At 35.4% G+C, this 20,551-nt stretch overlaps 1 protein-coding gene across 3 annotated transcripts in view; it reads right to left on the minus strand.

The window, feature by feature from the left end:
• DIAPH2 (diaphanous related formin 2) overlaps positions 1–20,551 on the minus strand; it is a 798,971-nt gene that overhangs the window by 595,769 nt on the left and 182,651 nt on the right. The window lies entirely within an intron of this gene.

Consider the following 20,551-nt stretch of genomic DNA (forward strand, 5'->3'; position numbering starts at 1 on the left):
TTATGATATTCAACCATTTTGTTGCATGTATCAGTAGTCCATTCCTTTTTATTATATGGATATACTACAATTTGTTTACCCATTCGTCAGTTGATGAACATCTCGGTTGTTTCCAGATTTTGATGATTATGAATAGAGCTGCTATAAACATTCACAAGTAAGTATCCATATATTTTCATTTCTCTTGGAAAAATAAGTAGGGGTAGAGTCGCTGGGTTTTATGATAAATATATGTTTAACTTTTCAAAGAACTTTGCTTTCCCAAGTGGCTATACCATTTGGCATTCCTTCAGCAAAGTCTAACGGTTCTAATTGCTCAAATCCTTCAGATACTTCAGATTGTCGATCTCCTTCACTTTGGCTATTCCAAAAGCTGTTTTCAGATAAAGAAACTGAGAAGCAAAGTAGTTAAGTGCCTTGCGAAACATCACTCAACAAGTAGGACACACCTGTTCTAGGACACACCCAGGTCTGACTCCAAAGCCCATGTTTATTTCAATCATATCATTAGAAATTACTAACAGGATCAGTACATGATTTTCTATAACAACATCTGGCTGATGGTTCCAGCAATAACTCACTGAGAGAAAAATGAGTGGTTGTTCCAGAACTGCATTGAGCTTATGTCTGTCTATATATTTACGTCTAGACACACAAATACATACTTTGTATTATTTAACAGCTTCATTCATTTAGGTGTGAGAAGTACTTTTCAACCCATGTTTTTAAAATTGTCTTTCAAAGTCTGAATCTGCATAAGAAACCTACCAAATACGGTTAAAGGAAGATACCTGGAGGCTCCAATTAAAACTTCTAATCAAGATTCAGTTAAAAGCAACATACCGGAAAGAACAGAGCCAGAATAGAGCTTATACTTTTGCCTTGGATGGGCTATAGTCCATAAGCTCATTTCTAGGTATTAACATATTGGTTATTTTATGTTATCAAGTTAAAGAATTATCTTGACATGCTACACATCCATGGTGATGTTTGCAACCATCATGTGACAGGGGTCCAGGTGGAACAAATGAACCACCCAAACAAAAACAATAGAAAGATCAGTCAGAACAGTTAGCATGTACGTGAGCAAGAGGCCAAGATTTGATCTGAATACTGAAAAAGAAGCCAGGAAGATTTTTTTCTAGGGAAGAAGAGGACTGACCCACAATGAGACAGTTATTTTCTGACCTTGGGTATAAAAGGTTTGACCATATCTATCAGGCAGTCCAAAATCTGGTCCATTGCTCAAGAAGTTAAAAATTAAGTATCTTTTCTCAAGTTTACTCACAGGTCAAGAAAATAACCCACCATCCATCAATGGATTGTCTCTGTGAGACCACAGAGTGGCATGTTAAGTGCTCAAGCTTTAGAAGACAGATCAAGGTTCCAGTCCCATTTCTATCGTATTCTAGCTCTGTTCTTTCTGATCGTTACTTAAACCCTCTAAGCTTCTTTTCTCATCTTCAAATTAGGGATGAGAAGAGTACTTATAAGGCCTTTGTGACTATTAAATGAAATAATGCACAGTGAAGCTTGTATGAAGGTATTTTTGAAACTGTTAAAAATTAAAACCTTGAATGCTCTCTGAATCTTCTAGTCCAAATTACAGGAAGAATTTTAGGCATAAATTAAAGACCCCTTTTCAACAATATTAACACCTAATAACATTTCATCCTTCATTTATTGAGAAGTATTTTAATGACAAGAAATATGTTGAAGAATCTAAATAGATACTAGACCTCAGCTATTGATTTGATTTTTTAAAAGACTTCATAATTTAAATATCCAGGACTCATATTATCTCACATGCTTTCTTTAACTTGTTATTATTCAGCTTTGTGTATTTTATTACTATATTTAGTGCTGGCCAATTCACATTGAAATAGAAATTACAATGGTGGGGGAAAGGTTTGTGGTGGGGGAGAGAGTCTATTTATAGTTCATGCATCATTCTGACAGAGAGATATCAAAATATATTACGATTTTAAAACAGAAATCTATCCCAAGCTTTTAGAACTTGTGAGGTAATTTTTTTTTAAAGGGCCCACTTATACTGATCTGAATGATCAAAAGAAAGAAAATTATATATTTAATAAAAGTATCAGAAGATTCACTGAACCCTAAGTCCATGAGAAAGCAAGACTCTCCCCTCTCTAGCTCTCTGGGCAAAACAAAGTAAGGACAAATCTATAAGTGTGCCTATTGCACGAGGGAATGTGATTCTGCTCCCTCACACATACGTGTAAAGGAAAACCCTTCACAGTTAACCATTCATCTGTAAGTTGGAAATTCAGATTCGGAATTACTTAATTACAGTTCACAGCAATACAACTTAAAATCAAAGATTTAGTGGACGGATGAGTTCAGTATGCTATTCACAATGTAGACATAACAGGAAATACTGACTGCATGTACATTTATGATTAGACTATCTGGATCCACGTCTTTCTTTCAAAAGGGTGAAAGCTAAAATTAGAAAGTTCTATCCTGAGTCCCATAAGCTGTAAAGGCAATTGGTCTCATGTGCAGGAGTCCAATATTCGTCATGTCATCCCTTTATCACTGTTTGTGCAGTGCGAAAGGCTAGTAGAGAAGGTTATGTGTTCTGTACAAAGGATTTTATTTCTCTCTAATGGTGTTCTGTTCCCATGTGTAATCTCATACTACAACCCAAATCACTGGAACATCAAATAAAATGAATGATAGTTCAGAGTTTCTTGGGGGAATCCAGAAACTTGGTAAAAATTTTAAGACGTGAAACAACTAATTCAACAGGTTGAAGAGACTTTAAAGATGACTGTAAATGGTGTTTACATATTTTAGTACCAGGGAAACACCTCATTTTAATACCAGTATTGCCAGGGTAATTTTTCTGAATGAAATTAAAACCGAACCTTACTTACATGCACTTATGGAAAGAAAAAAACGGCCTGGGGTGATTAAAATCAATGTGCAACCCAACACAAACAGTACCATACCTTCAGTCCATGGATCAATATTTCCAAACAGTAGCCAAGAAAAACAGTGCTTTCAGCTTTTTTAAAGGATAATTTGCTCAGCCAAATCAACTTCACAGATAATTCTACTATCAATATATACATCCATGAAAAAGGACAACATTAACAACAAAAACAACAGGGATCTGTAAATGCTATGATGGCCTTGGTGCTAGACAAATAGAAACATATATATCTACTCAGGTTAGTCTACATGAAAGTAAATACAATAGCCTTGGGCATTTCAATGTCCTTTGAAACTATTCATCTTGGTAGATTAGTGCATGAACTACTTCTGACCAATTTAAAGTATCTACCATTTGTAAACCTGCTATTTCCAGATATTTGTGCATATTCCTTTGAAGCATGACATTCATTGACCACTTATTTCACCTGATTCATAAAAAGGTTCACGTCAGTTTTCCAGCTCTTCCTCTCAGGGGTTTCTGACTTCAATATTTAGACAGATTTCAGTTTCCTTGGAAAAATACCAAACATGACACTCCATCTTTCTCTATATCCTTTGCTTTTTGCTTAAAAGGGTTTATCTGCCTGCATTTTTCCTCCCCATCAGGTCTCATCGGAAAAATCCTGTTTTGTTTCATGCTACTCACACGTTTTTTAAGAGTTCCTCACAAAGTGAAATGTGTGTTCTTTCTAGTTGCTTCTGCTAAATAAAAACAAGTGTCTCTTACATATTTACAACAAATTGTAAATACCTGAGTTACATATAAAACTCTCCTGAGGGCAATGGTTTAAGTAAAATTCTCCCTCAAAGGATAAAAGTTCCTTACTCATTAAAATCAATTTTGTAAGCTCTACAAAAATTACTTTGGAGACAGTCGCAACGGCTTAAGTCCAAATCTGTCAAAACGCCCCATAGCCTACAGAACAAAAAATATTTTCCTCCTTACCCTCCTTTAAAAATTATGAGATGGTCTCATCACCCAGTAAGGATGAAAACAAAATGTACAAAAATGTGAATGAAATTAAAAAATAGAATTTTTAATCTATAGTAAATAGAAAGGAATTTAGTCTACTTACTATAGATTATCAGGGAGAGCATTCCAGATATTCAAGCAAAAGCTAGTCATATTTTAAATTTTCTTCATATGTTTGAATTGTGAATATCGTTATGTTAGGACACTGAACTAAAGTCACCTTCTTAGTGATATAACCAGTCAAACTTACAATGAAATATTAACTTCCACAATAAAAATGTATTGGTCTATTTTTCTAAGCTAAGTAACACGGTTTAAAATTCTATAACCCACACCATAGGGCATCCAATTTCTTTTGGTAGTAGAATTCTGTTAAAATGAACTTACTCCAAGAAACCACATTTCTAATCTATAAACCTTGGAAATGAAACAGAGCTGACATCAAGTTAATCTGGTGTAAATAAGGCAGGAATTTCTTTGAATGCAAGGTGGAAAACAGACAGGTATCAGCACATACTACCACACACTTACTTTTTTCCTACACCAATTTGCGTGTTATGGTGACTGGTTCTGGTAGGCAGCAGAGAAGGTAAATGAATGTTCTTTCATGGTAACAGGGATAAGGAGAGTTGAAAGATAATTGCAATTCGGTGACTGAACAACAGAAATGCAACAGTCCTTCTCACCTACCAGGTGCAGTTCCAAAAACATAATTAAAGACTCATTATGGAGTATGATCACTATGTAGACAAAAATCAAAGAAACTTAAGGTTCACGAATAGTTTTAGCACACGGTAACTACAACCAAACCCAAAAAGGAACAAAAAAAAAAACCCATTTCTATGAGTCCTCATGGTGGATGTCAAAAAAATCTCAGCAAGTTCAAATGTTTTACTGTCTCAGAATGTGATCCATAATGGTAATTTTCTGGTCTTTTTTGGTTTATCTTTATATAATAATTTAATATCCCTTCCCTTGGGGAAACTTACAACCAAGAATACTCTATCCAGCAAGACTCTCATTCAGACTTGATGGAGAAATCAAAAGCTTCACAGATAAGCCAAAGGTAAAAGATTTCAGCACCACCAAACCAGCTTTACAACAAATGTTAAAGGACCTCCTCTAGTCATCAAATCATAACAGAGAACAAAAAGAAGAGAGAAAAAAAAGAAAGACCTACAAAAGATTGCTTAGGCTGTTTAGGGTCTTTTGTGGTTCCTTATAAATTCTGGAATTGTTTGTTCTAGTTCTGTGAGGAATGTCACGAGTATTTTGATGGGGATGGCGTTGGATCTGTGGGTTGCCTTGGATCTGGGTAGTGCAGCCATTTTGATAGTGTTGATTCTTCCAATCCAAGAGCACAAGAAATCTTTCCATTTCTTTGTGTCATTTTGGTTTTCAGAGTATAGGCAACCTCCTTAGTTAAGTTCATTTCTAGGTATTTTGTTGTTTTTGATGTAATGGAAATGTCTCTGCCAGTTATAAAATTCTGGTTTTTGAAGTGGAAAAAAAAAGTGAATAAAGGGCTGCAAATGGCAAAATAGCCTTCTTTTTTATGGGTGAGTTGTATTCCATTACATATATTTTTATATGCTGCATCTCCATTATCTATTCAACTATTGATGTGCACTTAGGATGCTTCCATACCTTGGCAATTGTAAATAATGTTGCTGTTAATAGCAGGGTGTATGTATCTTTTTGAGTTAATTCTTATTTTGTGGTTGGCTTTATTCCTTTGATAACTATGTAAGTTTAAAAAGCTAAAGCTCTAAATGTTCTTAGAAACAATGAACAGTACACATATGTAATTTTTTTAAAATGTGTGCAGTTTATTGTGTATATGTGTTTACACGCACTATATTGTACATGTGCAGTAAAACTGTAACAATTCTACCTAATAAAATTGAAAAATGAAAAAAACTTAAAAAATACAATCCCTTCCCTCTGAAACTGAGAAAGATACTATGAAAACTATGTATATCTGCGTGCACATACATGCACTCTTAACTAAAGTTAAATATCTTAACACATCTAATTTTAATAATTTTTTTCAAAACATAATCATTGTACAATGAACAGTCAAAATCTTTTATAAGCCCACATTAAGAAACTTGGGAATTGTCACGTCTTCTCTAACACAAATTAAACCAAAAAAGCTCACTATTTTTCTCTTTCACAGTTATATAAACCATCTAAAGCAATGACAACAAAATAATAATAATAATCTGTATATGACATATAGATAAAAGCTTTATAGGATTATAATGCAGTATACAGTTCCTAAGAAATAGTAGCCTTCTAGTATATTCAACTTGGCTTGCCCTCAGTTTCTGAAAAATCTAGAAACATACCTACTCTTAAAAGTTACACATTTAATAAGTCTTTCGGAACATACGAATGCTTTCTAAAGAAAGCATAATGTTTTCATTGCTGAGGTAACTTCGACCTCCTTCAAAATTGCAAGGACTTTCTTTTCAATTGGAACAGTTAAAAACCAAAACAAACACTAACAACTTAACAACATGGTTTTATCTTCATTTACAAACAAACCTCTGTGAAAGAACATGTCCTCATAAGAGTAGCTTTACTGGTTGTGAAATTAAACTGAGTTACCCCATATCGACACCTTCATGTTACAAGTGAAGAAAATAAAGAACTTTATTGACTTGTCTTAGATCATAGAGCCTATTAATAGCAAAACCATGACTGGAATCCAGCAATCAAGCCTCAGTCCCCACAGACCTCCTACATCATCAACAACTGACATAAATATCACCAATTAGTGGTTATAAGTTTTTTGATTATTCTCCTTTCATGCAGGAATATTGGATGAAAGTTAAATTTAATTAACGTATCATCAATGTGTATATACAGAAGTGAAAGCTATATCAGTGCAGATATTTTAAGAAATTATTTATTATGGATTTCATCAGGAAGGGCAACTTCAGATAATAAAAACATTGGAGATGTCGAAAAATATACTACCTTTCTGCTTCCCATATACCAATAAATTAAAAAGTCACTTGTTCAGATGCAGAGCCCCGTCATACTGCAATTCATGACTATGGATTAGACCCAGCAGTGAAGCACAGATCTGTAAACATCCACTTCAAAGCACGGAGCAACTGTCAGCAGATATTTGGCCTGACACAAAATACAAGTATTAGGAAGCACCTGGAAAAAAATGGAGCCATTCAACTTTCATTTGGGAATCACAGTTCTTGGTTAGCCTCACTTGCTTCCTCGCCTAACATGAATGAAGTGATCAGCCATTTTAAGACTGCTTCTCATGGGGTCCAGAATATGTTACCCCAAAATATGGCACCCTCACATATTGAATATTTTAAGCTGAAGGAATCTGAGAAAAAGGCAGAAGCAAAAAGGTCACTCTGACCTCCTTCCTCCCTGCCCCCCCCCCCCCGCTTCCTCCTGAAAGCAGGTGATAAATCTCCCACGTGAAAAGTCTCTATCCTGCCTGTACCAGGAGGAGGGAAGGCATTCTTACTATGGGAGACAGGGAATTGAGGGTGCAGACGGCTCCCTAATTAAACCTCGTTAAACTAACCCTTATCTCTCTGGTTACTTCTTCACCATTTACTACCCCTAGCCCAAAACCCTTTGTCTTGTCAATTCCTCACAAATGTGTTCTTTGTCTAAAAGGTATAAAAGCTTGCAACAAGTACGTACTGTCTAGCACAGGGAGCTATATTCAATTTCTTGTAATAACATATAATGGAAAAGAATCTGAAAAGAAAACATACTTATGTATGTATATGGATAACTGAATCACTTTGCTGTACACCTGAAACTAGCATTGTAAATCAACTACACTTCAGTAAAAAAATTTTTTTAAAAAGGTTGCAGCTTTGGTCACTTCTTTGGGTCTTCATTCTCTTGTGAAGGCTCCTATACATAACTGTAAAAATTCAGTAAAACGCATAGGCTTCTCTCCTGTTAATCTATCTTCATCAGTTTTATTTTCAGACCCAGTCACAGACCAAAAGAGGGTCGAGTTAAACTTTTTCAACCCCTACACTGCCTGCTAACTTCCTTAACTTCTCTATCCCTCTGTGCTCTGCCTTACTTTGGCTATACTGAATTTTTAAGAAACCCAGTGAATGCTTTTTCCTAGGTCAATCAGTTCCTCTGTCAATTCATGTCTCCAAATGGAGTGAGACCTGAACTACATAGGATATTGACAATGGAAATGTAAAAACTACGCAAGAGATACTGCAAATAAGAAAATGGGCAAATGTGATGAACAAAGAGTGTCCAAAATGACTCCAAATCATACCCACAGGGTTTAGAGCTACAACCTTGAATGGACAAGTGCTCTAATTAGATCATGCTTATCTACAGCTGCATGGTATATGTCTAGCCTGGTGCTTGTATCTCCACAGTACTATTTACGTATTCATATTTTTCTAGCACCCCTCCTATCAATATGTTTCAGAAATTTCCAGCCACACATTTGAAAAATCAATATGCACGTACGATTTGTTCTTATCCCCCCCAAATTAACTCCTCTATTGCTATCTGTTCTCAACTTTTATTACCCCAATTTTCTTAGATCACTTGAAAAAGCTGAGAAATGCATTAAGGTGAATGTTTGCATCAAACTATTGTCATCAGCAAACTAAAACATGTGACTTCAACATGTAAAATCATTATTCTAATTTATAAACAATACAAAATAGCAGCAGAAACCAAAATTAATGAAAAGCTCACATAATAACAACTCAGCACAGTGGATTCTGCATTCTGTTCCAGGGAGAAGGTGATGATGAGGAAAGAAACTGACAGAGAAGTTTTTTTCAAGGTACAAAATACATCATAAAGTCAAAGACTACCCCCAAGGAAACGTCCCATACCACTCACAATTAAAATATTTTGGCATTTTAATTAATGCTTATAATGCTGACCTCACCAACACTACGAAATTCTTAAGCATTTTCTATATCAAAGAAAAATGCTTAATGTAGTTTCAGTGCTGGATTCATTTCAGGGAATTCTTATTCTTTGACAAATGCTAATTCACATATGGAAATCTATGATAACCCAGTTTTTTAAAAAACCCATTTAACACTCCAGTTTAGCACTTGTTTTTCAATACTTTTTGATGAATGAATTCTGAAGCTACTCATTTAAGAAATGATCTCCAGGAAACTCTTGGAAGCTGGCATCAAGGGTGGTATGGTACCACAGCCTTGCCCCATAAAAACCTAGAGCAATACTCAGCACTCGGCAGTATCCTCCAAAATAGGCAGGATTAGATCCAATCTGCATATTTTCAGTAACAAAGGATGCTGCATAACAGACCTAAGAAACAGGAGTGGTTTGATTCTGGGCATATGAAGGCTTAAGATTCATATTGACAGGGCAGACTACTAAACTATCTCACCTGAAGCTGACTGCGTTTTTCAAAGTACACTACAATGTGACACTGCCTCCTATGTTCTCCCTTCATGGATTCCATCTCAGCAGAAGATTTTCAGGTTTCAACTGCCTGATGTGAGAGGCTATACACCTAGAGCTTTGCTAACCAGGTGGGAAATCTCCCCAAATTAGCTGTCCATTATCTGACACCAGTCGAACAGCTGGGGTCATAGAGCAAACACTGTTATCTAGTGCACACGGATCTTCTTGCAATCGACCACACAGGATACCTGTGCTCCGGGTGCTAGCTGGCATCTTAATTGTGAACTGTCAGCTATCCAACTCCCATCAAAAGTCCAGCTGAGATGATAGATATTCCAGAGGGGAGAGCCTCAGGGATATTTCTCAAGTACACCTAGGTAGCAGCTTAGATTAGGAGGATGCTGTATTCCAGTACTATTACCCCGGGTCTTCGTAGAAACATCATGGCCTTGATTTTTTTTTTTTTTTTTAACTCAAGGCCCCATGTAGGAAATGGACATTCACAGAAATCCTCTGTACTTTATGGAAAACTATCAAAGACTCACTCTACTGTGTTGCTCAATATCCTTCATTTAAAGAACCCCAAAGTAAAATTCTTTGAGTTTAGAATTAGAAGGGATGTCCTTCCCTGAGACATAAATGTGCTGTCATTCATCAGAAAACAGCTGTATCTGTCAATACTCTCCTTTTTCCCCCCCTTGGCTACAGGGAAAATTGAAACTATTTTATACTCAAATCATGACCTGGCATTGTCCTAGGCTTTCTGAAAAGTACCATTTTCCCTCGGTGTTTACTTGGAGCTTGTCTTTTTACCCTCATCTGAATGGTAGTGGAATATCTCCCTGCATCTCTTATTGAAAGCTGCAACTGCTCCAGCAATAATCCCACAATAGTAAGAATATAAAACTCTAGTATGTGTCCAACATGTTTAAATTGATTCCTATAAGTAGAAATAAAAATATTTCAAATAATGCATATTTATAAGGATTTTCTTCCCAAGGCTAATTTTGAATATCCAGAAAATGCAACAAAGAGCATATAAAATGTTTTAATACAGAAGGAAGTTAGCCTTCTATTAAGAAATCCGTGTTATTATTGTGCCTAGATTCTGCTAAGAGATTTTATATACCTTTATAACTACAGGTCCAGTTACAAGTTTCTAATTATTTTAAACAATTATTATATATACACATGGGTTTTCAAATTTACAATACATAATTTAAATGAGAAAATACACTGCCTTGGTGGACCTTCATATGTCATGTAGCAAGAAAATAAATGCTATTTTATTGTTTACATTTTCTGTCTTTACATTTTCTTACTGTCTAACATTTTCCCCTATTGAAACAAGACTTCAGAAACTTGAACCAGAAACTTGAACTCGTTGTTCCTGTTTTTCTTTTTAGAAGTAATACAGGACACACAGATCTACTTTGTGTCTATTATGAGATATAATACTGGATCTGCCTTAAGTTAATATTGTGTTTTGAAGCTAATATTATACAATTGAAACTTCAATGTCACTGAATATTAATGGTACCAACTTAGCTAAATGAGCTAATATGGTTGCCGTTAATGCAAACTGTTGACCAAGATTTTAACAGAAAGCAGAAAATTTGACATAACTGCTCTGAATTTACTGTATTCTCTTCTATGTAAAAATGTATGAGGGTCTTCTAAAATGACCTATGCATTTGAAAGGCAAAGCAAACAAATTAAATACACAACCCTGCTTTCGTAATACTGCACATAATGCTGCCTTCTGAGATGTGCTCACAATTTTAAGTCCTGTTCACATTTCTGCCTCATAAAAAATTGTCCTCATTATTCTGTTTTTCATAGGTAGCCCAATGCAAAATGTTCGAAGAGTATTGATCTGCACCTACAGTTATATTAACTTTCTAAGCAGTGTCGGCTGCTCTGCCAAGCTTTTAATAAGTTTAATACAGGCTGTTCAAATAGTTACTAACACCAATAACTCAGAAAGTACTTTCCATTCCTAATTTGTATTACTGTCAAGAGTTAGCTATTCTCATTACGATGATTATATTACAATGCATTATTTGTTAATATGCTAGAAAAATATGTTTCAATCTAAAGGGAAGTTAGAAAATATCAAGTAAAGACAAGTATGCCAAAGGAAATGCAAATAACTACAAATACAGAAACTCTAAGAGACGTTTTATCTGTTTTCACCTGCTTGGAAACACTGGCAGAGGAAGCTATCACCACAGAAAGAGTACACGCGCTACGCCACGAGTTTGGCTGATAACAATGATTCCAAGCAAAACAGGAAAAAAAAAGTTTCCTAGTGGGGTGATACACCCTTCGAGCTGTAAGGCAATTTCAGCAACAACTCTGAAAGAACTCTACACAGTCCTAACTCTCACACTATTCTTCAGACCAGTATTTGTTGTTTTTGTCATGTTTTGAGAAAGCTTAGTGACAATGATTTATTGCTACACATTTCTTTGGGTTCTTCATGAAATGTACTGCCAAACACCTACACATCCTGTAATGGGTTGGCTGGGAATAAAATTGTCCAAACTCATTGGTCATTTCTCAGCAGGCACTGCTTTCTTTCATAAACTTTAGTAAAGGAATATGAACAAAAAACTGTAAATAACAGTTCTCATTCTGAAACACACAGACCACAGTATGTGCAAAGCCTAACACAAATTGTGACGGCAGATTGGGATGTATTTTATAGTCAAAACTCATGGACGTTTAGGGTGTTAAATAGAGTTGTAAACATTCAATTTCATTAACTCACCATACAACCATAAAAAGACCATTGTGGAAAGCATGCTACATTTGCTGTAGTTGATGAAAATGGTTCATATCAAACCAATAGGTTTCATTCCTGTGTGGAGTAAGTTAGCTTCATTCTTTCTCTCTGATTACATCTAAAAATGCACGGCCACAAAATAGAGCCAGATTAATGCAAATTCATTCTCACTGCTGGAGAAGAATAGCTTGTTATTGATGGTGGGTCAATACCCACATCAAATCACACATTATTGTATATAAATTACACTGGACCTGCCATCATGAAACAAACAAGAGGGCAAGAGGGTCCCTTCCCCAGAGTCTAAAATCTAAATGAGAAAAGCAGGCGTACATGCATGAAACTATTATAGAGCATAAACAGGTGCGGGTGAATGTATACAGTACAAAATAAATGTTGATGATGTATAGTAAGGGAGTGATTTGGGATATGGCCAGTTAATGATGGTTTATAGAAGGGATTTTTAAATATTTGTCATTAGCAGAATATCATATAATCAAATGACTTTCTGATTGCCTTTATCTTCTGAGTGATTAAATACTACATGAATTTGAAATCCATGACTTTGTTTAACATTCTGAAGTGACTGTGCTTTGAGAATGTTTAGTAAAGCTATTAGTGTGTGTATGTGTGTTTATATATTTATTTATTATTTTACTAGGGGCGGAACAAAAAGAAACCAGTTAAAACTGTGGTATGGAAGGAAATCAGCCACGGGAGGGCAAATGACAGGATTCTAATGAATATCAGCTTTCAAAAAGAGTTATGTAATATAGGCATAGAAACTGCTTCCTTCAATATTTTGAAGGAAACTATAAATACCTGTCTGGAGGTAGTTAAATATATTTACAAATGCAAGAAAATAATGGAATGCTAGGAAATCTTTTGGTCTTATGGAGGAACATTTTTCTCACTCTTCACAATCATCTCTAAGCACTAATCTAATTACACTAGCAAAAGTTGTAGGACTGGAAATAAGCAAAATAAAACATAGATTCTTAGAGCCAGAAGGCTCCAGCCTCATTTAGATGTGGAAAAACTGAGGCCCAAAGAGCTCACGAAGGTCACAGACAGTGAGAAATCGAGGACTGGAAAACAGATCTCATGACTGGCATTCTAGTGGTACTCTATCATATACCCTGCTCTCTCTCATAATTTAATAGCCAGAAAAAATTCTTTATAAGGAGAACAAGGATAATATTTAATTTCATTAAGAGTAGTTCTACATAAGGAAAGTTCTAGAAGTAGTACATAGTTCTACTATTTTTGAATATTCTGAACTAGTTAATGCTTTTACCTAGACAGAATTTAGCTTAATTTTGTTATTTCAACGGTTTGAAGGGTAATTTTCCTTTGCATGATTGTGGTGGGTTGAAGAGAATCCATCCAGAAGCTTAGAATACGAGAATACGATCTTACTTGGAAATAGGGTCTTTGTAGATGTAGTTAAGGTAAAGATGGATAGAACATCATACTGGATTAGGGTGGGTCTTAAATCCAATTAGAGTTTCTTTTTTGTTAATTTTTAAATACATTTAGAAAGTTGATTAGTAAATTAGCTAGTTTCATCACATTAACTTTAGCCATAGTAATTTACCTCCAGGCATAAATCATTATTATTTTTATTTACTTTTTTTTATTAGGTAGATACCTCCTACTGAAATTAATTTTCATTAATTTTAGTGAATAATTCAGTTTTACCTTTTACCACCCAGTCTTTTTTATCATAATTTTTTTGCATTTAAATTTTTTATACAATTTTTAAAGGTTACTTTCCATTTACAGTTATTACAAAATATTGGTTATATTCCCCATGTTGTACGATACATCCTTGAATCTATCTTGTACCCAACATTTTATACCTCCCTCTCCCCCACCCCTATGTTGCCCACCTTCCACCCCCCAGTAATCACTAGTTTGTTTTCTACATCTGTGAGTCTGGAAGGCATTGTGCGAAATAAGTTGGACAGAGAAAGACAAACACTGTATGATATCACTTATATGTGGAATCTAAAAAAAATACAACAAACTAGTGAATACAGAGTATTCTAAGAAAGAGAAGGTCACATGACAAGGAGGCAGACATTGGAGTTATGCTGCCATGAGCCAAGGAATGTGAGAAGATGAGGAAGTGAAGATCCCCACCCTAGAGTCTTAGGAGGGACCTCCCTGCCCACACCTTGATCTCCGACTTCTAGCCACCTGACTGTGAGACAATACATTTCTATTGATTAAAGTCACCCAGCTTTTGATCACTGTTATGGAATCCCTAGGGAACTAAACCAATGATATTAAATGATTGCTGTTGAATTTCAAGGGCTCTTTTATACAAGAAATCAGATACTATGCATTCAAGGTGACTTTTTTCCTCTAAATGCAATTTTTTCTTTGTTTTCTATGTAATTTCCTTATTACTCTCATTCTGGGGTTTGTTCTTATATTGGTTTCCTCCTTTTCTCAATTGCTGTTGTTGTTTCATTGATCTTGTTTATTTGTTTCTTTCCAAACGAGAAATAAATTAGTTGTTTGCTGTGTTCGTTTGATTACTTATTTGTCGGTTAATGGGAGGGAGATTTTAAAGTAGCGGATGGTTATTCCTCCAGCTTCATTCTTTTTTGTCAGTAATGCTTTGGCAATTACAGATCTTTTGTGAGATCCATATAAATTTTAGGATTATTTGTTCTAATTCTGTGAAAAATGTCCTGGGTAATTTGATAGGGATCACCTTAAATCTGTGGATTGCTTTAGGTAGTATGGCCATGTTAACAATATTAATTCTTCCAATTCAAGAATATGGGATATCTTTCCATTTCTTTAAGACATCTTTAATTTCCTTGGTCAATGTTTTGAAGTTCTCCGAATATAAAACTCTCACTACCTTGGTCAGATTTATTTTGAAATTTTTGGTTTTTTTTTTTGGATGCAATTTTAAAAGGGATTGTTTATTTTGCTTTTCTGATATTTCACTGTTAGTGCAAAGAAATGCCACTGATTTCTGTACGTTAATCTTGTATCCTGCTACCTTGCTGAATTCTTGATCCAGTAATCCCATACCTGGGCATACATCCAGAGGGAACCTTAATTCAAAAAGACACATGTACCCCAGTATTCACAGTACCACTATTTACAATAGCAAAGACATGGAAACAACCTAAATGTCCATCGACAAATGACTGGATAAAGAAGCTGTGGTATGTTTATACAATAGACTACTACTCAGCTATAACAAATAATAAAATAATGCCATTTGCAGCAACATGGATGAACCTGGAGATTATCATTCTAAGTGAAGTAAACCAGAAAGAGAAAGAAAAATACCATGTGATATCACTTATATGTGGAATCTAAAAAAAAAAAAAAAAAAAAAGACAGACTTATTTACAAAACAGAAACAGACTTACAGACATAGAAAACAAATTTACGGTTACCAGGAGGGGAAGTGGATGAGAAGGGATAAATTGGAAGTTCAAGATTTACGGATACTAACTGATACATAAAAAATAGATAAACAACAAATTTATACTGCATAGCACTGGGAACTATATTCAATATCTTGTAGTAACATGATGAAAGAGAATTTGAAAATGAATACATGTATGTTCCTATATAACTGAAGTATTGTGCTGTACACCAGAAATTGATACAACATTGTAAACTGACTATACTTCAATGAAAATATATATATGAAAAAAAATAAAGTAAGGGATGGTTAGATAAAATCTTATGGGTGTCGATAGGTTTAAATCTGATGGAAATAGAAAGTGTGGTTTACACTATAGAATGGTTCTTCACATGTCTAAGGAATAAAATACTTTTTTTCATTTGGAAACTCTGTATTAGTAAAGTTAAAACATGATTCTTTCTTATAGGATTTCTAAAATCCTTTTTAAAAAAACAATACTAACATTCACTGTGAGTTCCCAAGAAGGGAAAACACTACACTGCGTTTGAGAATTTTTTTAACCATGTGATGTAAACACATATCCCACCACTACTATTTGATTTTTTGTGGGGGGCAGGTTGAGGAGAGTATCCCTTTATCAGGAAGAAGAAAGACTTTCGGTCTAGAGTCAAATGGTAGAAAAAAGTCCAAGAAGAAACCATTGCTTGGAGGTGGCTTACTAGACTTTGGTAAGAATCCTCAGGACACTCAGAGGAAAAGAAAGGACACTGGTGCTCCTTGATCTTCTCCCCGCTCTCCAAACCCACACATACACACGGGAATACTAGAGGTACTTTGTGGTAGCAGTCTGTTACTTTTTTTCATTCACTCAACTTTTAATTCCACAAGGAATAATGCTATGTGCTGAATACAGAGAATAAATAAAACATAATTCTTGACCTTCAGGAGATAACCACACAATAACTTTCTTTCTACAAACTTATGGTTACCAAAGGGGAAAGGGAAGGAGGGATAAATTAGGAGTTTGGGGTTTGCAGATACAAACTACTGTATATAAATAACAGATAAACAAGGTGCTACTGTTCACTGAAAACTATTCAGTACCTTATAATAGCCTGTAATGAAAAAGAATATGAAAAGGAATATATATATATACATATGTATAACTGAATCACTATGCTGCACAGAAACTAACACAACATTGTAAATCAACTATACTTCAATTTAAAAAATAATGATAACTCTCTTTCTCACCTTATTAAAGTTCCTACACTGGTTGGTGCCAGAGAAGCTCACGTCCCCTTCTTAGGGGAGCACTCTCCAGGAACACCTTCTGAGGTGGACAAATTCCGGACCACATCATCTTGCCTCCCTCTCCTTACCAAGGGCAAAACTGACTGGATTAGGGATGGTCACCTGACCAGCGGTGTGGCAAGCACTTAAGCGGGCCAGAAGGCTCAGGTGGCCTGTCATGAAAAGCTTTGCCCGAGCAGAAACAAATGGGGACCAGAGTCTCTCCATAAAGAATTCAAAATGGGTAATGTAGAGAAAGCCAGGCAGTTAATATCAGAAGCAGCAGCAGACTCATGTAGAGGCCACGTTAACAATGGAACAAATCAGGGAGACAAGCCATGCATTTCTTCTGCTGAGGTGAAGACTCATAACAAAAATAATCAGGTTCTAGGACTACCCTGGGATGTCAAGGGACCTTCCGTGTCAGCCTCCATGAGGCACAGCTATATGGCTGCCCCTAGAATCCTTATGAGATTTCTAGCTCCTTTACTGCGATATGTAACATGGTCTTCCTGCTTGTACCAAGTTATTCTTTAAAAATCTACGTCAGGTCTGGCCATTACTCTCCTCAAAACCCTCTAACAGCTTGCCAGCTCACTCAAGAGTAAAAGCTGACGTCCTTCCAATGGCTCACAATTCTCTGCCTCCACACCCCTGGCCTCTGACATTCCTGGAACAGGCCCAGCATTTGCTCTTGCTGGCTCCTGTTTCTAACACTCTTCTTCCTCCAGTGGACAACATAGCTCACTCCCACACTTCCTTGAGATCTCTGCTCACATATCATTAAAGACAGGGAGGCCTTCACTGACCATAGGATATAAAATAGCAACATTCCCTCCCCAGGACAGATCACAACCTGACATTTTATATATATATATAAAATTTTAATTGTCTGACTTTTCTTACTAGAATGTAGGCTCCATACGGACAGGCCCCATATGGACAAGGGGAATTTGTTATTCCTTTATGGGATATCCATGTGCTGTATAAAAACAAACTACATAATATTAAGTGCTAGTCATTGAACCGCTCCAACTTCAGGTATTACCGAAAAGAAAAAAATTTATCTCTCAATAGTAAAATAAAGTTTTCTTAATTTATCATATAATGGTAAATTGGAATAAATACCATACATTTGAATTACTAGCAGTACCATCCATCATGTACAGAGCAAAGAAGTCCCAAATTTCACTACACAGAGCCATGAGGTCATAGGAAAAAGACTTTTCAACACAATGATATATATTCTTCACATATTACACTTCAAAAAATAAATGCATTGGTTTATAGAAGATGGAGCCTTTCAGATGATTTTTTAATCAGTGAAAAATGTAGGCTCAAAGGGTGGTAGAGTGTCATTAAAAATTAATGAGTTATATGGCTAAGTTCTCTACAACTATAATAAAGTTTTGGTTCTTAAACTAGTAGATGAGTACGCAGGTGCTTTTATATTCTCCTTTATATTTTTTGCGGGAATATTTCAGTGTTTTTTTTTTAATTCAAGTCAGGCAAATTTTAATGAAAGACATAAAGTTAAAATATTTAGTATGTGACAAGAATGAAAGGAGGATATTTTTAAAGACTTTCCTTATTGTGTACAAAGAAGTAGTTAAGGACCCAGGCTCTGGGTTGGAACCTTAGCTCTGATACTAACCATGTAACACTAAAATGGAGCAAATTACTTAAGCTTTCTGAGCCTCAAGTGCCTCATCTATAAAATGAGAACAATATTAATAGTAATGATAATGATTGCCTGGTTGTATGTGTGTATTTCAAGTTCTTAGAACATTTCCTAGGGGAGAGTAAAATGGTATATATGTAAGTGTTTCTTGCTATTATTTCTTTAATGTTTTTAAAGATGCCTGTAGGGCATCCAGGAAGACATTTGGAGACAGAATCTAAATTTCAAGAGAAATGTCTGAGCTGGAAATATAAATCTAGGCATCACAGAGACACATACACACACTCTCTCTTAGAACAGTGCTTAGCAGATAATAAGTACTATATAAATGTTAAAACATTAACTATTTTTATTTTAATAAATATTTCAGAAGTCAATTGAATTTAAGCTTATTAAAATGAAAGTTAAAACTTAAATGCACATAGTAGGTACTCACTAAAGTTTTAATGACTGAAAATAATTCTCAGTGTTTACCATTTTTGATGTGTCATTATAAAAAGTTAATGAAAATTGTAAAAATACAATTTGTATTTCTCATATTACAATTAAAATCTAAATCAATTTTTTTTTAATGGAGGTACTGGGGATTGAACTCAGGACCTCGCGCATGCTAAGCCCGCACTCTACCACTGAGCTTTACCTTCCCCCCTAAATCTAAATTTAGTCGGTAAAATAAAACAGTTACTAACAATTATGACAATAATACTAGCTTTGACTTGAAAACATTTTCAAATTTATTTATTCAGCTCATTTAGAATCAACTTCAACATAAATGCACACATTTCTTACGCCCATGAGCCATAGGAAAACAACCCCTAGTGGATTATAACCATCAATTATGTTCTTCAGATTCTTCAGACTTAAATGTTCCTGCCCAAAACAGTCGACTGTATTTCCCCAAGATTTCTAACTTATCCTCAAAGGTTTGGCTCAGATACAAGGCAAGACTGAAGAGGAAGGGGAGCACTGGCCAAGTTTATTCACCAGCTAAACAAAATTGAAAAAGTATGCGTGCCAGGTGGATGGCTTAAACTGAATTTTAATAATCTGCTACCCCTAACATGCACTAAATGTGCATGTACGAGACAATCTTAGCAATTCTTTTCTGCCTAAAAATGTTTGTTGATTTCCATTCACATTGTAGCTAGGCATGCTTACTATTCTTCCATTGCAGTCCCTTACCTGCAGCAGAATCCCACTAAAGCGAAAGAATGAGGGGGAGGGGTGCTGGGTAATTAACAAACCTAAAAAGAACCCCAAAATACTAAGACAGAGGACAGTTCCCCTCAAAGGATGGTGAAAGGAGCGAGGGTAGTCCCTGGCCTTAAATTCAGGTGTATGTACTGCAAAATACCAGTTTCCGGGCACAGAGGCAGCCAAAAAGGGCTTTTTTTTTTTCTTTTTCTTTTTCTTTTTTTTTTTTTCTCTTTTTGTCCTTTTCTTTTTGGTTGCTATTTTCCTAGTCCTGAAGGAATATTCCTAGAACGAGGGGAAAAGTGGCTACCCATCCAAAGGCCAGGTGAATCAACTCTGACAACTAGGAGAACGATCTACAAGTCATAATATCAGATGTTAATCTCCGGGTTTGTGCATTTGTGTAAGTGATACCACTAAAGAACATTATGTCTCTTAGATTATTTCTTTCCGTTCTGAGATTCTGAGGAAGAAATATGCCCCTGGTCTCTCCCTCAGTATGATTTTCCCCAGAGCAGGCAACCTTTTCAACAAAGAGTGGTTCAGAATTTCCTATGTTTATGAAGACTAGAAAGTGGAAAGATGTCTGATAATTTAAACAACAGGTTTATAGTATGTTAAAACCATTTGTGGTTTTCAAAAGAGTTTCGTGATTTCTTGGCTTTTGAAGGGAAGAAAATTTAAGTTTATGCCTCAGAATCTTAAGAAGAATTGGTGGTAAGTTTTTGTAACAAGTGGCATAAGAGAGGCCGTGTTCTGACAGTATGGATGGCTATGGTGCACTTAAGAGATTTTCTGTTTTTGCACCTTTTTTGTGATTAAGACAATTAATGCTTT

This window comes from Camelus dromedarius, chromosome X, assembly GCF_036321535.1.
Source record: "Camelus dromedarius isolate mCamDro1 chromosome X, mCamDro1.pat, whole genome shotgun sequence".
NCBI classification, from domain to species: domain Eukaryota; kingdom Metazoa; phylum Chordata; class Mammalia; order Artiodactyla; family Camelidae; genus Camelus; species Camelus dromedarius.